The sequence below is a fragment of the Pongo abelii genome, chromosome 7, assembly GCF_028885655.2.
Source record: "Pongo abelii isolate AG06213 chromosome 7, NHGRI_mPonAbe1-v2.0_pri, whole genome shotgun sequence".
Classification (NCBI taxonomy): domain Eukaryota; kingdom Metazoa; phylum Chordata; class Mammalia; order Primates; family Hominidae; genus Pongo; species Pongo abelii.
Window position 1 is genome coordinate 127,004,770 of NC_071992.2, and position 15,700 is coordinate 127,020,469.

General features: G+C 35.0%; 1 pseudogene; it reads right to left on the reverse strand.

The window, feature by feature from the left end:
• Positions 1 to 5,918: 5,918 nt before the first annotated feature.
• LOC129060805 (zinc finger protein 714-like) lies at positions 5,919 to 15,566 on the reverse strand (annotated as a pseudogene).
• Between the last annotated feature and the right edge of the window lie 134 nt (positions 15,567 to 15,700).

Consider the following 15,700-nt stretch of genomic DNA (forward strand, 5'->3'; position numbering starts at 1 on the left):
GTTAGTGATGTTGAGCATTTTTCCATATGCTTGTTGGCCATTACTACATCTTCTTTTAAGAATACTTAGCCCACTTTTTGATGGGATTTTTTTTTATTTTTTCTTGCTGATTTATTTGAGTTCTTTGTAGGTTCTGGATATTAGCCCTTTGTTGGATGTATAGATTTTGAAGATTTTATCCTACTCTGTCTGTTAACTCTGCTGATTATTTCTTCTGCTGTACAGAGGCTTTTTGGTTTAATTAAGTCCCACCTATTTATCTTTGTTTTTGTTGCATTTGCTTTGAGTTCTTGGTCATGAACTCTTTGCCTAAGCCAATGTCGACAAGAGTTTTCCGAAGTTATATTCTAGAATTTTTATGGTTTCAGAGCTTAGATTTAAGTCTTTGTTCCATCTTGAGTTGATTTTTTTACAAGGTGAGAGATGAGGATCCAGTTTTATTCTTCTACATGTGGCTTTCTAATTATCCCACCACTGTTTGTTGCATAGGATTCCTTTCCTCACTTTATGATTTTGTTTGCTTTGTTGAAGATCAGTTGGCTATAAGTATTTAGCTTTATTTCTGGGTTCTCTATTCTGTTACATTGGTCTGTGTCCCTAATTTTATACCAATACCATATTGCTTGGGTGACTATGGCCTTATAGTATAGTTTGAAGTTGAGTAATGTGATGCCTCCAGATTTGTTCTTTTTGCTTTGTCTTGCTTTGGCTATATGGGCTTTTGTTGTTGTTGTTGTTTCCATATGAATTTTAGGATTTTTTTTTCTAGTTCTGTGAAGAATGATACTGGTATTTAGATGGGAATTTCATTGAATGTATAGATTGCTTTTGACAATATGGACATTTTCACAATATTAATTTTACCCATCCTTGAGCATGGTTGGGGTTCCATTTGTTTGTGTCATTTATGATTTCTTTTAGCAGTGTTCGTAGTTTTCTTTGTAGAAGTCTTTTCCCTTTTTGGTTAGGTATATACCTAAGCATTTTATAATTATTATTATTATTGCAGCTATTGTGAAAGGGGTTGAGTTCTTGATTTGATTCTCGGCTTGGTCACTGTTGGTGTATAGCAGAGCTTCTGATTTGTGTATGTTAATTTTGTATCCTGAAATTTTGTTGAATTCATTTACCAGTTCTAGGAGTTTTTGGATGAGTCTTTAGGGTTTTCTAGGTATACAATCATATCATAAGCAAACAGTGACAGTTTGACTTCCTTTTTACTGACTTGGATGCCCTTTATTTCTTTCTCTTGTCTGATTGCTCTGGCTAGGTACTTCAGTACTATATCATGCTGAGTAGAAGTGTGAAAGTGAGTATTCTTGTCTTGTTCCAGTTCTCAGGGCTTTTAGCTTTTTCCCATTCAGTATAATGTTAACTGTGGTTTGTCACATATGGCTTTTATTACTTTAAGGTATGTTGTTTCTATGCCAGTTCTGCTAAGGATTTTAATCATTAAAAAGATGCTGGATTTTGTCAAATTCTTTTTCTGTGTCTATTGAGATGATCATGTGATTTTTGTTTTTAATTCTGTTTATTTGGTGTATCACATTTATTTACTCATATATGTTAAATCATCCCTGCATCCCTGGTATGAAACCCAGTCAATCATGGGAGATTTTCTTTTTGATATGCTGTTGGATTTGATTCACTAGTATTTTGTTGAGGATTTTTTCATCTATGTTCATTGGGGATATTGATCTGCAGTTTTCTTTTTTTGTTATGCCCTTCCCTGGTTTTGGTATTAAGATGATGCTGGCTTCATAGACTGATTTAGGGAGGTTTCCCTCTTTCTCTATCTTTTGGAATATGTCAATGGATTTGTACCAGTTCTTTGAATGTTTGTTAGAATTCAGCTTCTAATAGAAGTCAAGTCCTGGACTTTTTTGTTGTTGGCAATTTTTTATTACCATTTCAATCTTGCTGCTTGTTATTGATCTGTTTAGAGATTGTTTATCTTCCTGGTTTAATCTAGGAAGGCTGTATATTTCCAGGAATCTCCTCTGGGTTTCTAGCTTATCCAAATAAAGGTGTTTATATTACTCTTGAATGATACTTTGTATTTCTGTATTATCAGTTGTAATATCTCCCATTTTGTTTCTAATTAAGGTTATTTGAATCTTCACTCTTCTTTTCTTGATTAATCTCACTAGTAGTCTAATTTTATTTCTTTTCAAAGAACCAGCTTTTTGTTTCAGGTATGTTTTGCGTTGTTTTTGTTTGTTTCATTTTTTTGTTGTTGTTCTGCTCTGATCTTCGTTATTTCTTTTCTTCTACTGGGTTTGCATTTGGATTGTTCTTGTTTCTCCAGTTCCATTAGGTATAACTTTAGATTGTCTATTGTGCTCTTTCAGACTTTTTGATGTAGGCATTTAATGCTATGAACTTTACTCTCAGCACCACTTTTGCTGTATCTCGGAAGTTTTAATAGGTTGTTTCACTATTACCTTCAGTTCAAGTAGTTTTTTAAAATTTCCATCTTGATTTCATTGTTGACCCAATGATCATTCAGGAGCAGGTTATTTAATTTCCATTTATTTGCTTGGTTTGAGGGTTCCTTTGGGAGCCGATTTATAATTTTATTCCACTGGTGGCCTGAGAGATTACTTGATATAATTTCAATTTTCTTAAATTTACTGAGTCTTGTTTTGTGGCTACCACATGGCCTATTGTGGAGGATGTTCTATGTGCTGATGAATAGAATGCATATTCTGCAACAGTTGAGTAGGATGTTCTGTAAATATCTATTAAGTCCATTTATTCTAGGGTATCCTATCCACCATTTTAATCACAAACTCTGTCCTTATAATTAAATACTAATTCATACTTATAGTGTGGTCAGCAGAATTATACGATGGCTTCCAAAATCCTTGTCCCTTGATGTATAAACCCTGCTTAACCTCCAGGAACTTTGAATAAGGTTGATTTTATTCCTGTAGTTTGGTTATATTACTTGGCATAATTGACTTTGAGAAAGGAAGATTATCTAGGGCAACCTGACTTAATCGTTTGAGCCCTTAAAAGAGCCTAGAATCTTCTTGAAGTCAGAGATTCAAAGTATAAGAGGGTCATCCTCCATTGTGAGTCATTTGACCAGGAAAGTATAGCCTCTAGATGCTGAAAGTGTCTGCCAGCTGACAGGCAGCAGGGAAATGAGTTCCTCAGTACTATAAGGAACTAAATTCAGCGGACAACCTGAATGAACTTGGAAAAGAAATATTCCCGGCCAGACGCAGTGGCTCATGCCGGTAATCCCAGCACTCTGAGACTTCGAGGCGGGTGGGTCACCTGAGATCAGGAGATCGAGATCAGCCTAGCCAACATGGTGAAACCCTATCTCTACTAAAAAAACACAAAAATTAGCTGGGCATGGAGGTGGGCACCTGTAATCCCAGCTACTCAGGAGGTCGGGGCAGGAGATTCGATTGAACTCAGGAGACGGAGGTTGCAGTGAGCCCAGATCGCGCCATCGCACTCCAGTCTGGGCGACAAGAGCAAAACTCCACCTAAAAAAAAAAAAAGAAAGAAAGAAATATTCCCCATGGTCTCTAGAAATAGTAGCACGGCCCCACCAACACTTTGTTTTCCGTCTTGTACAGCCTGGACAGCACACCAGCCATGCTAGGCCTGGATTTCTGAGCTACAGAACTGTGAGCTAATAAGTGGGCATTGTTCTAAACGCTATGTTTGTGGTACTTTGTTATGTAGCAACAGCATATTCTAATACAAGCAGTATCTATAATATGCTAAATTTTTCACATTTATTGTTACATTTAACAATGAAAATAATCCCATGAGAAAAGTACTGTTGTTACCTCTGTTCTACAATGAGAATAAAAAATGATCGAGGGGAATAACTTACCTCAAGTCAGGAATTAGATTAAAAATCTCATTATCTGAACTTAAAAATGTAATTTTATCCAGTAAATTATGTTTTTTTTTGTGTGTGGTATTTTCTTCCCATACTGTGATCTGAACCACAGTCTGAACTACCTTGATAATGAAACCACTAAACAGACGAAAGTCTAAAATTTGTTTTAATAACTAACAGGAAAGTAGGAAAAAGAAGACAGAGAAATGCAAAATAGCAAAGACAAATATAAAACAAAAACTAAAATGGGAGACTGAAGCCTTAATATGCCAATAAGTACATTACATATAGATACACTAAATATACAAATTATAAGACACATACTGGAAGATTGGATTGAAAACCATGATCCAACTATTAGTTGTCTACAAAAAAATCACTTTAAATATAACGATATAGGTCAGCTAAAAGGGGAAGTATGGATACACATGTATAATATAAATATTAATAAAAGGAAAGGAGAAGTGGCTATATTTTGTATAAACTATACTTCAGAGCAAAAAGATTTTCAGAGGCAGAGACAGTGTTATATAATGATAAATTGGTCAATCCATCAAGCAGTGGATTCACATAGCAATAATAGACGAATATTTACCAAACAATAGAGCTGCAGATTATGCAAGGCAAAAACCGAAAGAACATTAAGGAAAAATATACCAATCCACAATTATAGTTGGTGACTTCGATACCTCCCTCAATAATTGATAGAGTGACAAGACAGAAAATGAGCAAAGATATCAATAACACTATGAACCAACAGATAAAAGTGACATTTATAGACTAGTTCACAAAACAATGGCAGAATAGATTTTTTTTTTACATTTATCCAGAAAATACATCAAGATAGACTACATCCTGGAAACAGAAAAGCAAGTCTCAATAAATTTAAAAGAATTATATGTATGGTGTTCTCTGATTAAAATGAAATTAAGCTAGAAATTAATAACAAACAGATAATAAGGAAAAACTTCAAAACTTGAAAACTAAACAATGCAATTATAAATAACTCACAGGTCAAAGAGGATGTCCCAAGGGGGATTAAATACAAACACACAAACAGAAAGCATTGAACCAAATAAAGTTTAAAATACAGCATTTCAAAATTTGTTGAATTCAGCTAAAGCAATGTTGTGTGGAAAATTTGTAGCTCTAAATGTCAAATTTTAAATGTCTTAAACTCTGTCAAAAACAAAAACAAAACAAAAATAAATAACCGAAAACAAAAATATTAATTTGTTCTTTATGTAGAGCGAAAAAGCTTTACATGACACAAAAGTATGCTTCAACAAACTGACTTTATTGCAGGAAATGATAGAACCTGGTTTTCACAAAGTTAATTGATAATTTTCAATGTACTTCAGTTTCAGTCATCATGCTCATTTAGGTCTTAAATTTCTAAAATTTTAGTATTTGCTAATTTTTAAGGACCCTTATATTTTAAATTGTATATTAGGATAGATCATTTTAGAAGTGTTATTTGTCTGAAATGTATGTATATTATCTCAAATATATATATATCTTCCTGAATGTTGTTCAATAATTATTTGTTTTTCGTTAAATCTACCTCTTTCCTTCTCAGACACCCTGCATTAATCGTGCCTGCAAAACTCCTTTTTCTTTCCAGTTTTATGTCAAGTAGCATCTGCTCTGAGAAATTTGTATTCTCCACCTAAACACTATAATTTGTTAGATGTCCCTCCTGTTTGATCTAACTTTGTAATCCCAAAACTCTTTATGTTTATCTTTATTATGACAAATTGTACACTGTGCTTTAAATATTGATTTTTTTTCTTTTTTTTTTTTTTTTTTTGCCTGTGTCGAGCACACCGTTGTAACATTTTAAAGGGCAAAAAATGGGGCCTTAAACTTTTGTTTTTTATTACTTCAAAATCACATGCTTAAAACATGGCAGGCACGGCCAGGCGCGGTGGCTCACGCCTGTAATCCCAGCACTTTGGGAGGCCGAGGCGGGCAGATCACGAGGTCAGGAGATCGAGACCATCCTGGCTAACACGGTGAAACCCTGTATCTACTAAAAAATAGAAAAAATTAGCCGGGAGTGGTGGCGGGCGCCTGTAGTCCCCACTACTCTGGAGGCTGAGGCAGGAGAATGGCGTGAACCCGGGAGGCGGAGACTGCAGTGAGCCAAGATCGTGCCACTGCACTCCAGCCTGGGTGACAGAGCAAGACTCCATCTCAAAAACAAACAAACAAACAAAAAAACGGCAAGCACTTGATACTGCTTGCTCACTTAGACACATAAATGAAACGTAGATGTTTTTATAATGCTTTCTAAGATTACCGGGGTTTTTTGGGTTTTTTTTTTTTTTTTTTTTGGTTTCTGCTGTAGAAGTATTTTAAAGTAATTGCTCTGCCTTTAAATAACACATGTCCAATTTGGAATTATCAGCTTGTTTCTCCGCACTGAAAACTATTTTTTATGAAAAGATTTCAAACACACTTAGAATCTTATAAACATTTCATTCATCTCATGTATTATTTTTTAACACAACCATATTTTAAATTTGCTGTCAGTTCTTCCAATGTTCAAGAACAAATAAATATAAGCCATCAAATGTTTATACCCTTGTTATTCCAATATCTTTTCAGCTGTTCTTCTTAAGCATTAAGCTTGCTTCTCTTTAATCTATTGTGGGTAATTAAACCATATCATTTTCCTTTGCACAGGTATAACTAAACAGTTATACAATCCCACACACTAATCTCAAATCATTTAAATCCTATTAATTGATGAATGCATTCATCATTCCTTTGAGGTGATGTGGTGAATCTTCAGAGATAACACTACAGGGCAAAACTTCTAGAAAATTCATTATGATCACACAGATTGTGCATCTTCCATACATTCCGTATCTATAATATTTCCTATCAGTAGGGACTTTGCCTACTACCTGTATAAGTCAGTGCTGGCACAGAATCAGACAGGCACGGTGCCTTCTCTAAGAAAATAAAGCACTAGTAATCCCACCCAAATGTATATAGTATCCTGCACAATTATTAGAAGGAGACTACGACCAATATAAGCAGTATCTATAATGAGGAAATATGAAGTAATCATATACGATTATAGGCTCCTGGTGCTTCTTGAAGCTTGTTTATGCAGACTTGTTACCTCTTTTGTGAAGTGGCAGCCAAAAAGACTCTGGGACCACGGCTCATGAAAAACCCAAGGAAAGATTCAAGACCAAGAACAATGATGGTATTAATTTGAGGGTGGCAGGGCATGATGGTTCTGTAGTGCAGTTTAAGATGAAGATGGAGAGGTATATACCACTTAGCAAACTAGTGAAAGCCTACTGTGAACAACAGGGCTTGTCATCCAGGCAAATCAGATTCCAGTTTGACAGGCAGCCGATCAATGAAACAGACACATCTGCACATTTGGAAATGGGATATGAAGATACAACTGCTGTGTTCTAGCAGTAGACAGGAGATATCTATGAAAAAGGAAAGCAGCAAGGGAAGCTGCTTCTTCACTCCAGAACAATGTCCTTAACAGACCAAGATTACATTCTCAATTAGAAAACTGCAATTTGCTTCCATCACATCCTGACTACTACAATACATTTTTTATTTCTTTTTCATTTTTTTTTTTTTTTCTGGACAGGGTCTTACTCTGTCACCCAAGCTGGAGTGCAGTGATGTGATCATGGTTTACTGCAGCCTTGACCTCCCAGACTCAAGCAATCCTTCCAACTCAGCCACCACAGTAGCTGGGGCTCCAGGCAGGTGCTACTATGCCCAGCTATTATTAAAAATTTTTTGTAGAGATGAGATCTCTCTATGTTGACCAGGCTGGTCTCAAACTCCTGAGCTCAAGTAATCCTCCTGTGTCAGCCTCCCAAAGTGATGGGATTACAGGCATGAGGCAGCACGCTGGGTCCATTCCATAATTGTATGTAAAAGAACTGTTATATGTGGGAAGCAAATGTGGGCGGATCACTTGAGGTCAGGAGTTTGAGACCAGTCTGTCCAACATGGTGAAACCGCCTCTCTACGAAAAATACAAAAATTAGCTGGACATAGTAATGCACACCTGTAATCCCAGCTACTAGGGAGGCTGAGGCAGGAGAATTACTTGAACCCAGGGGGTGGAGGTTGCAGTGTGCCAAGATCACGCCACTGCACTCCAGCCTGGGTGACAGAGTGAGACTCTGTGTCAAAAAAAAAAAAAAAAAAAGAATAAAAAGAACTGTTATATGTGCATACGTGTGTGTGTATATATATATATATATATATATATATATATTTTTTTTTTTTTTTTTTTTTTTTCCACTGAATGGCCAGTGGTATGTTTTGACCAACATCAAGTGGAGATGAGAGAGGGGAAAATCCTGGTTCTGTGACAGAATCTCCTTTGTCCATTAGTGTCATGCTCATTAAGTGCTTCTCTTTATATTCTAGTAAGTTACTTTGTTCTCACTGTTTTAGCCACAACAACAACAAAATAAAAATCCTTTCATGGCTTGTTCAATCGAAGAATTTTAACATTTTCATTTATCATTATAAAACCAAGGACAATTTTATAATTTCTTTTGTACGTAGATATGTAGGGTGATCTGTCTTTTTTTTTTTTTTTTTTTTTTTGAGATGGAGTTTTGCTCTGTTGCCCAGGCTGGAGTGCAGTGGCGCAATCTCGGCTCACTGCGAACTCCGCCTCCTGGGTTCATGCCATTCTCCTGTCTCAGCCTTCCAAGTAGCTGGGACTACAGGCGCCCGCCACCAGGCCGGCTAATTGTTTGTATTTTTAGTAGAGACGGGGTTTCACCGTGTTAGCCAGGATGGTCTCAATCTCCTGACCTCGTGATCTGCCCGTCTCGGCCTCCCAAAGTGCTGGAATTACAGGCGTGAGCCACCGCGCCCGGCTGGCAATCTTTCTTTAATTAGGGATAAATTACTCTAAAGAAAAGAAATCCTGGATAGTTTTTCTTTCAAGTCTCTTTTTCTTCCCCCTGACGGTATCCCACATGATCAAGTCAAATGTCTTGTTGAAATAAATTTCTTGTTTAAAAAAAAGTCTAGTATCTAAACAGAGATAGTAGGTCATAAAGTAAACTTTAAAATTAGTACAGCTAATAGTATAAGAAGGATAAAATTATTTTATTGACATAATGTACAGGCTGATCAGTGGAAAATAGAAGCAGAGATCTGGAATGGTAAAGCATAATAACTGAAATTCCAAACTCAGTAGATTTCATAGGCACCTGATTGAATGCAGGAATTCAGTCAGCTGGAATATTAAATCAATTAATATGGTTTTGGCACAAAATTCAAACCAAAAAGAAAAAAAAGAGGTATGGAAGATCATCCCAGAAGCAGTAATATTTGACAAATGAGAACTACAACTGGAGAAGAAAGATAAATTGGATGAGAGAAAGGGAAAGTTGTGCACTCTTGAAAAAAATATTAAGAAAATGTTTTCTGAAGTAAGTTAATCAAGGCTCATCAAAATAAATAATAAACCAAGGACACTGCTACATGTAACTGTCAAAAAGAAAACAAACTCATGAAAACAGTTGTGTTTTTTTCTTAATAATTGTTAATACACTAGTATATAATTCCTTATATAAAATTTGTTGATTAATTGTGTTTGAGAATTTCAGAACTTTTTAGACTTAAAAAGATAACCTGGAATACCTTAAACTTCCACATCAAGAAAATTAGAGAAATAAGGGTTATTCAAATTAACATAAATCAGGAGAAAATTAGACCAGAAATATAAAGAAAATCAACAATACATAGAGCTGGCTCTAAGACAACATCAATAAAATTGATAAAACTCCATTCAGGATAACCTGGGAAAAACACAAAAAAGAGAAGATGTTTCTGATATTAATTAAAAAGATTGGTTATGGCCACTGATCTTATGGACATTAAAAATAATAAAAAATACTACAATGAACTCTGTGCCCTCAAAATTGATAACTTAGATTTAATAGACTAATTCTGAGAAAGACGCAAACCACCAAAATTCACACTAGAAAAATCGATTTTATGAATGGCTCTGTATCTACCAAAAAGATTGCTATAACAAAATAATTATTAAAATAATTAAAATTTATTATTCATTATAGAATAAATAACCATGCCAAAACAGCACCAGGTCCAGGTGGTTTCACTGTTAAATTCTACTAAACTTTTATGGAAAAAAATAACATTAATCCTCTACAATATTTTCCAGAATATACAAGCACAGGGAGCATTCCATAACTCATTCTCTGATGCCAACATTAACCTAATGATGAAATCAAGTAAAGACTTTAACCTAATAATGAAATCATGTAAAGACATTACAGTGGAGAAAAACTAACTACTCATTACCCCTATGAGCATAGATACAAAAATTGTTAACAAAATATTAGCAAATAAAGTTCATTAATGTACAAAAATAGTTATGTACCATGCTCAAGTGGGATTTACTCCAGGTATGCAAAGCTAGTTCAGCTTAAGAACACCAATCAATGAAATTTTCCATATCAATAGGCTAAACGAGAAAAAGTATACATGATTATTTCAATATACTCAGAAAATTATTTTAACAAAATCCAAAACACATCCATGAAAACACTATAGAAAACTACAGATAGCATCACATAACACAGATAGTATCAACAAACCACAAATAGAGGGCATCTTCCTGAAATTGAGAAAGATCACTTACAAAAACCTACATCAAAAATCAAACTGTGGTGAGAATCTAGGTGCTTTCCTCCTGAGATTATTAACAAAGCAGTTTTGTCTTCTTCTCTCACTACTCATACTTAAGATTGTACAGGAATTTATACATAGGAAAATACAAAAAAAAAACTAACAAATGTATACAGATTGAAAGGAAAAAAAGAAAACTGTCTTTATTTGCAGATAATATAAGACTATCAAGAAAATCCTAGAGAATATCCAAAAGTCTGCTGAAACTAGTAAGCAAGGACACACGATAAAAGATCATTTAACAAAACTCAATTGCTTTTTTGAACGTATGCAGTGAACTGCTGGAATTCGAAATTTTTAACCTTTCTTTTAAAATATCACTAAAAATAAATACATAAAAGATTGAAAACATGAACAAGATCTGTATGAAGAAAACTACCAATCACTGGTGAAATAAATAAAAGAAAATATAAACAGAAAGATAGTCTACGTTAATGTATTGGTAAAATTAAGATATAAATTCTTCCCAAATTTAACTAAAATTTCAATAAAATCTCCGGGAGTTATTTTGGAGATATTGATAAAATTGTTCACATGGAAACGCAAAATATACAGCCAGCACAATACTGAGAAAGAAAAACAAATTGAGGCAGGGTATGGTGGTTTATGTTTGCAATCCCAGCACTTTTGGAGGACAAGAAAGGCTGATCAGTTGAGGTCAGGAGTTCAAGACCAGCCTGGCCAATAAAGTGAAACCTGACTCTTTTAAAAATCCAAAAAAATTAGCCGGGTGTGGTGGCACACACCTTTAATCTCAGCGACTTGGGAGGCAGAGGCAGGAGAATTGCTTGAAACAACAGTTGCAGTGAGCCAAGATGGTGCCATTGCACTCCAGCCTGGGTGACAGAGTGAGACTCAGTCCCCCCCACCAAAAAAAAAAAATAAAGAAAGAAAAAATAAATAAGAAAGAAAGAAAGGAAAGAAAGAGAAAGAAAAAAGCAAATTGGAAGAAATACTCAATTTCAAGATTTAATATAAAGCTACTGTAATCAAGACAGTAAGGTAATGGCAGCCAAATAGAAGGAAAACCAATGGAACAGAATGGAAACCCCAGAAACAAACTCACATAAATTTGGTCACTTAATCTTCGATAAAGGCAAAAAGGGCGATTCAATGGAGAAAGGATATTCTTTCCAAAAATGTTGCTGGAACAATTGAACTTATACTCAAAATGGACCACAGGCTTAAATGTAAAATGTAAAACTATATAATGGCTGGAAGAAAACATGGGAGGAAATCTAGGTGACCTTGGGGCTGGTGTTGAGTTTTTAGATACATCAGTAAAGCATAATCAATAAAATAAAAAAAATTATTTTTACTAAAATTCAAACTTTCTTTTCTACAAAAAACACTCTGAAGAATATTGAGAACAAAAAGACTAAAATTGTATATAACTTGTCCAACTTCAAAAATAATTGGCAGAACCAGAATGATAATTCAATTTTGTCTAAATTCTACAGAATTTAGAATCTAACTTACAGTATGGCAGTAACATGTTTAAACAGCATGTCAAAGTTACTATAATATGTCTCAAATAATCAAAAAGCAGGTGTAAGGAAAAGAATAAATATGGCTGTTCATGTGCCCAAGATTAATTGGCAAGTTTCCAAATGATCTCATATCTTTATTAGATCATATCACAAATGAACATTTCTTTCTTGGTCTTTCAAATTGTGCATAAAAACATCTTGCTGCAAAACCTGATCATGCCTCATCAAATTTCATTATGTATTTAATTAAGATATTAATAAGACAACTCTGAAATTGAATGAGGAATTAACCTACTAGTTTATTGTTAATAGCCAAAACTACTACCCACCCTCTACTTTCCTGCATCACACAGTACTTGGTAAATTAATTTTCGCTTACTGATTTAAGTACTCTTCTCTATTATTCGTGAGAATTCTTCTCATATATTTTCTAAGAACCATTTAGAAATGGCCCATTTAACCTTTTCAAAACATAACAGTGTAATTTGAAACAGCATTTTGCTCTTTATGAAAATAAGCTCATTTAACACCCTTTATACTTAAGTTTCACGGTCCCTTTTTTATTTAAATAGCTGCCCTAACAATAAGAAATCGGTATACATCTATGATATTGGTCACACATTATTTCCCTGCCAACACATTTTCATTTAAATTGAAATACTAACAATGTTACCATTAAATTCAATTTATGTGTTTAAATTAAAGAGTGTTTTCTAAAGAATTATAGCTTGAAATCAGTAAAAACTGGTGTTATAGAACTAACTTTAAAACTTTCTTATTTGGTAAAACTAGATGTTTTTTCATAGGAGCAAAATTGTAAAACATAGAAAATATAAAAGATAAAAACATTCTTTTTTTCACTATATGGTCCTTTTTTTAATCTTTTATTTTAATTTAAGGGGTACAAGTGCAGGTTTGTCGCATAGGTCAACTTGTGTCTTGGGGATTTGTTGTACAGATTATTTCATCACCCAAGCATTGAGCCTAGTACCTATTAGCTATTTTTCCTGATCCTCCTGTCCCTCCCACCCTCCACCCTCCAGAAGTCCCCAGTGTATGTTGTTTCCTTCTATGTGTTCATGTGTTCTCATCATTTTAGCTCCCAATTATAAGTGAGAACATGTAGTATTTGGTTTTCTGTTCCGAGGTTAGTTTGCTGAGGATAATGGCCTCTAGCTCCATTCATGTCCCTGAAAAGGACATGATCTCATAATTTCAAGATAGAACTAGAGTATAGAGAAAATGCATAAAAAAGCAATGTTTTTAATTTTTAGTATATGGATCTGAATTTAGAAGCAAGTGATTTAGAAACTGTAAAATATAAATAGATTAATGATAACTTATTTTAGTTTAATTATCATTTCAATTAATGTTTCTTTTTAATATGTGAAAAAATACTAAGGAAGAAAATATTCTGAAAAATGTGTCCCCAAATTAAAACTATTTTGAATACAATTTACACAACTTTTACCAGATTTATACCTAAGTATTTCATTATTTTGGATGCTATTGAAAGTGATACTTTTTGTAATTTTTATTTATAATTTTTCCTTGCCTGCATGTAGAAATAGAAATAATTTTATTTATATTGATCTTATATTCTGAAATACTGCTAAAACCACTTATTAGTTCTAGTAGAGTTTTTGCGGATTCCATGTGATTTTCTACATACTCTATTTTGTTGTCTAAAAATAAATACAAATATACTTTTTCAGTTCAGATATGTATTATCATACTGGCATACATACTGTATTTTATGATGAATTACATTGAATCAAGTTAATATTTTAAGCTAACACTGAGTTGGTGTGAAAAATTCCATTGACTCATATGTTACATACATATATATATATATATATATTTTTTTTTTTTTTTTTTTTTTTTTGAGATAGAGTCTTAACTCTGCCTCCCAGGCTGCAGTGCAGTGGTGTGATCTTGGCTCACTGAAACCTCTGCCTCCCAGGTTCAAGCAATTATCATTCCTCAGCCTCCTGGGTAGCTGGGATTACAGGCGCTTGCCACCATGCCTGTCTAATTTTTACATTTTTAGTAGAGATGGGGTTTCTCCATGTTGGCCAGGCTGGTCTCGAACTCCTGACCTCAGTTGATTGGCCTGCCTCAGCCTCCCAAAGTGCTGGGATTACAGGAGTGAGCCACCACATCCAGCCTATAAACTCCCATATATATATGTCCTATTAGTTCTGTCACTGTAGGGAACCCTAATTAATACAGATTTTGGTACCAGGAGTGGTCCTAGAAGAATAGAATATTAAGGATGGAATTCTTTAATTTGTTTTGGGTTTTTTTGGAGTTAGCTGTTTAATATGATTAGACTGAAAAATGCTAAGGACTAATTCTAATAGTATGGAGAACACTGATAGTTCTTGGTGTTAACTCTTTAGAGACTTATGCAAAATAAATACATTTGACACTCCTAATTCACTGCTTGTGAGAGGCAAGGAGTTTACTTTCGACCGTACATGGAGAACCAAGGAATGTAATGAAGCTAGTTGGTAGCTCCTAAGTTCAGTGGACAAAGTGATGAAAGAAAATGATGAACTCAGACATTCTGTCTCCTGGCTTCAGAAGCAGACACTGAGCCTCAAATCTGCTAAGATTTCCCTGAGTGAGAGTCTTATCTCTTGTAGAAAAAGAGCTGAAATTGTAGAAAAATGGAGACAAGCTCTTATCATGGGAGTGATTGACCTGCAATAAAATGTGCATGGACTGCCTCTCTAGGTGTCTATTGTTAAAGTGAGTGTACTGATTAGAAAAGAATGGGACCCTGCAACTTGGAATCTGGATGTGTGGGAAGACCCTGATGAAGCTGGGCTAGTAAACTCTGACAAACCTTTATCAAGAGAAGGAACAGCTTCCCCATTCCCAGTAGTGGCGACATTCCCTCCCGACTCATGCTGCCATCAGCCTTTCCACCTTTGTCTGAGGAGATAAACCCCGTGCTGCCCGAGCCAACAGTGATGGCCTCCCCTGAGGCAGCTGCCAGGCAACATAATGTTGATTCTCCTCAGGAGCCATCCTCAACACCTCTGTTTTCTTCTAGAACTGTAACTTGACTAAAGTGCTGACAGGCCCCTAGAGGTGAGGTTGAGAGTGACCCATGAGGAGGTGTGCTACACTCAAAAAGAAATGCTTAAGTTCTCTAATTTATATAAACAGAAATCTGGAAAACAGGCATGGGAATGGATATTAAGTGTATGGGATAATGGTGGAAGGAACATAGCGGATCAGGCTGAATTTATTGATCCAGGCCCACTAAGTAGGGACTCCACATTTAATGTTGCAGCTTGGGGAGTTAAAAAAGGTTCTAATAGTTTGTTTGCTTGGTTGGCTGAGATATGAATTAAAAGATGGCCCTCTGTGAGTGAACTGGAAATGCCTGACCTCCTTGGGGTTAATGTAGAGGAAGGGATCCAAAGGCTTAGGGAGTTTGGGATGCTGGAGTGGATTAGTCACTTTAGATCTACTCATCCCAGCTGTTAGGATCCAGAAGATATACCCTTGACCAATGCCTTGCAAAACAGATTTGTGTTGGCGGCACCTGCAACTTTGAAGAGCCCTGTAACAGCTCTTCTATATATGTCAGATATAACAA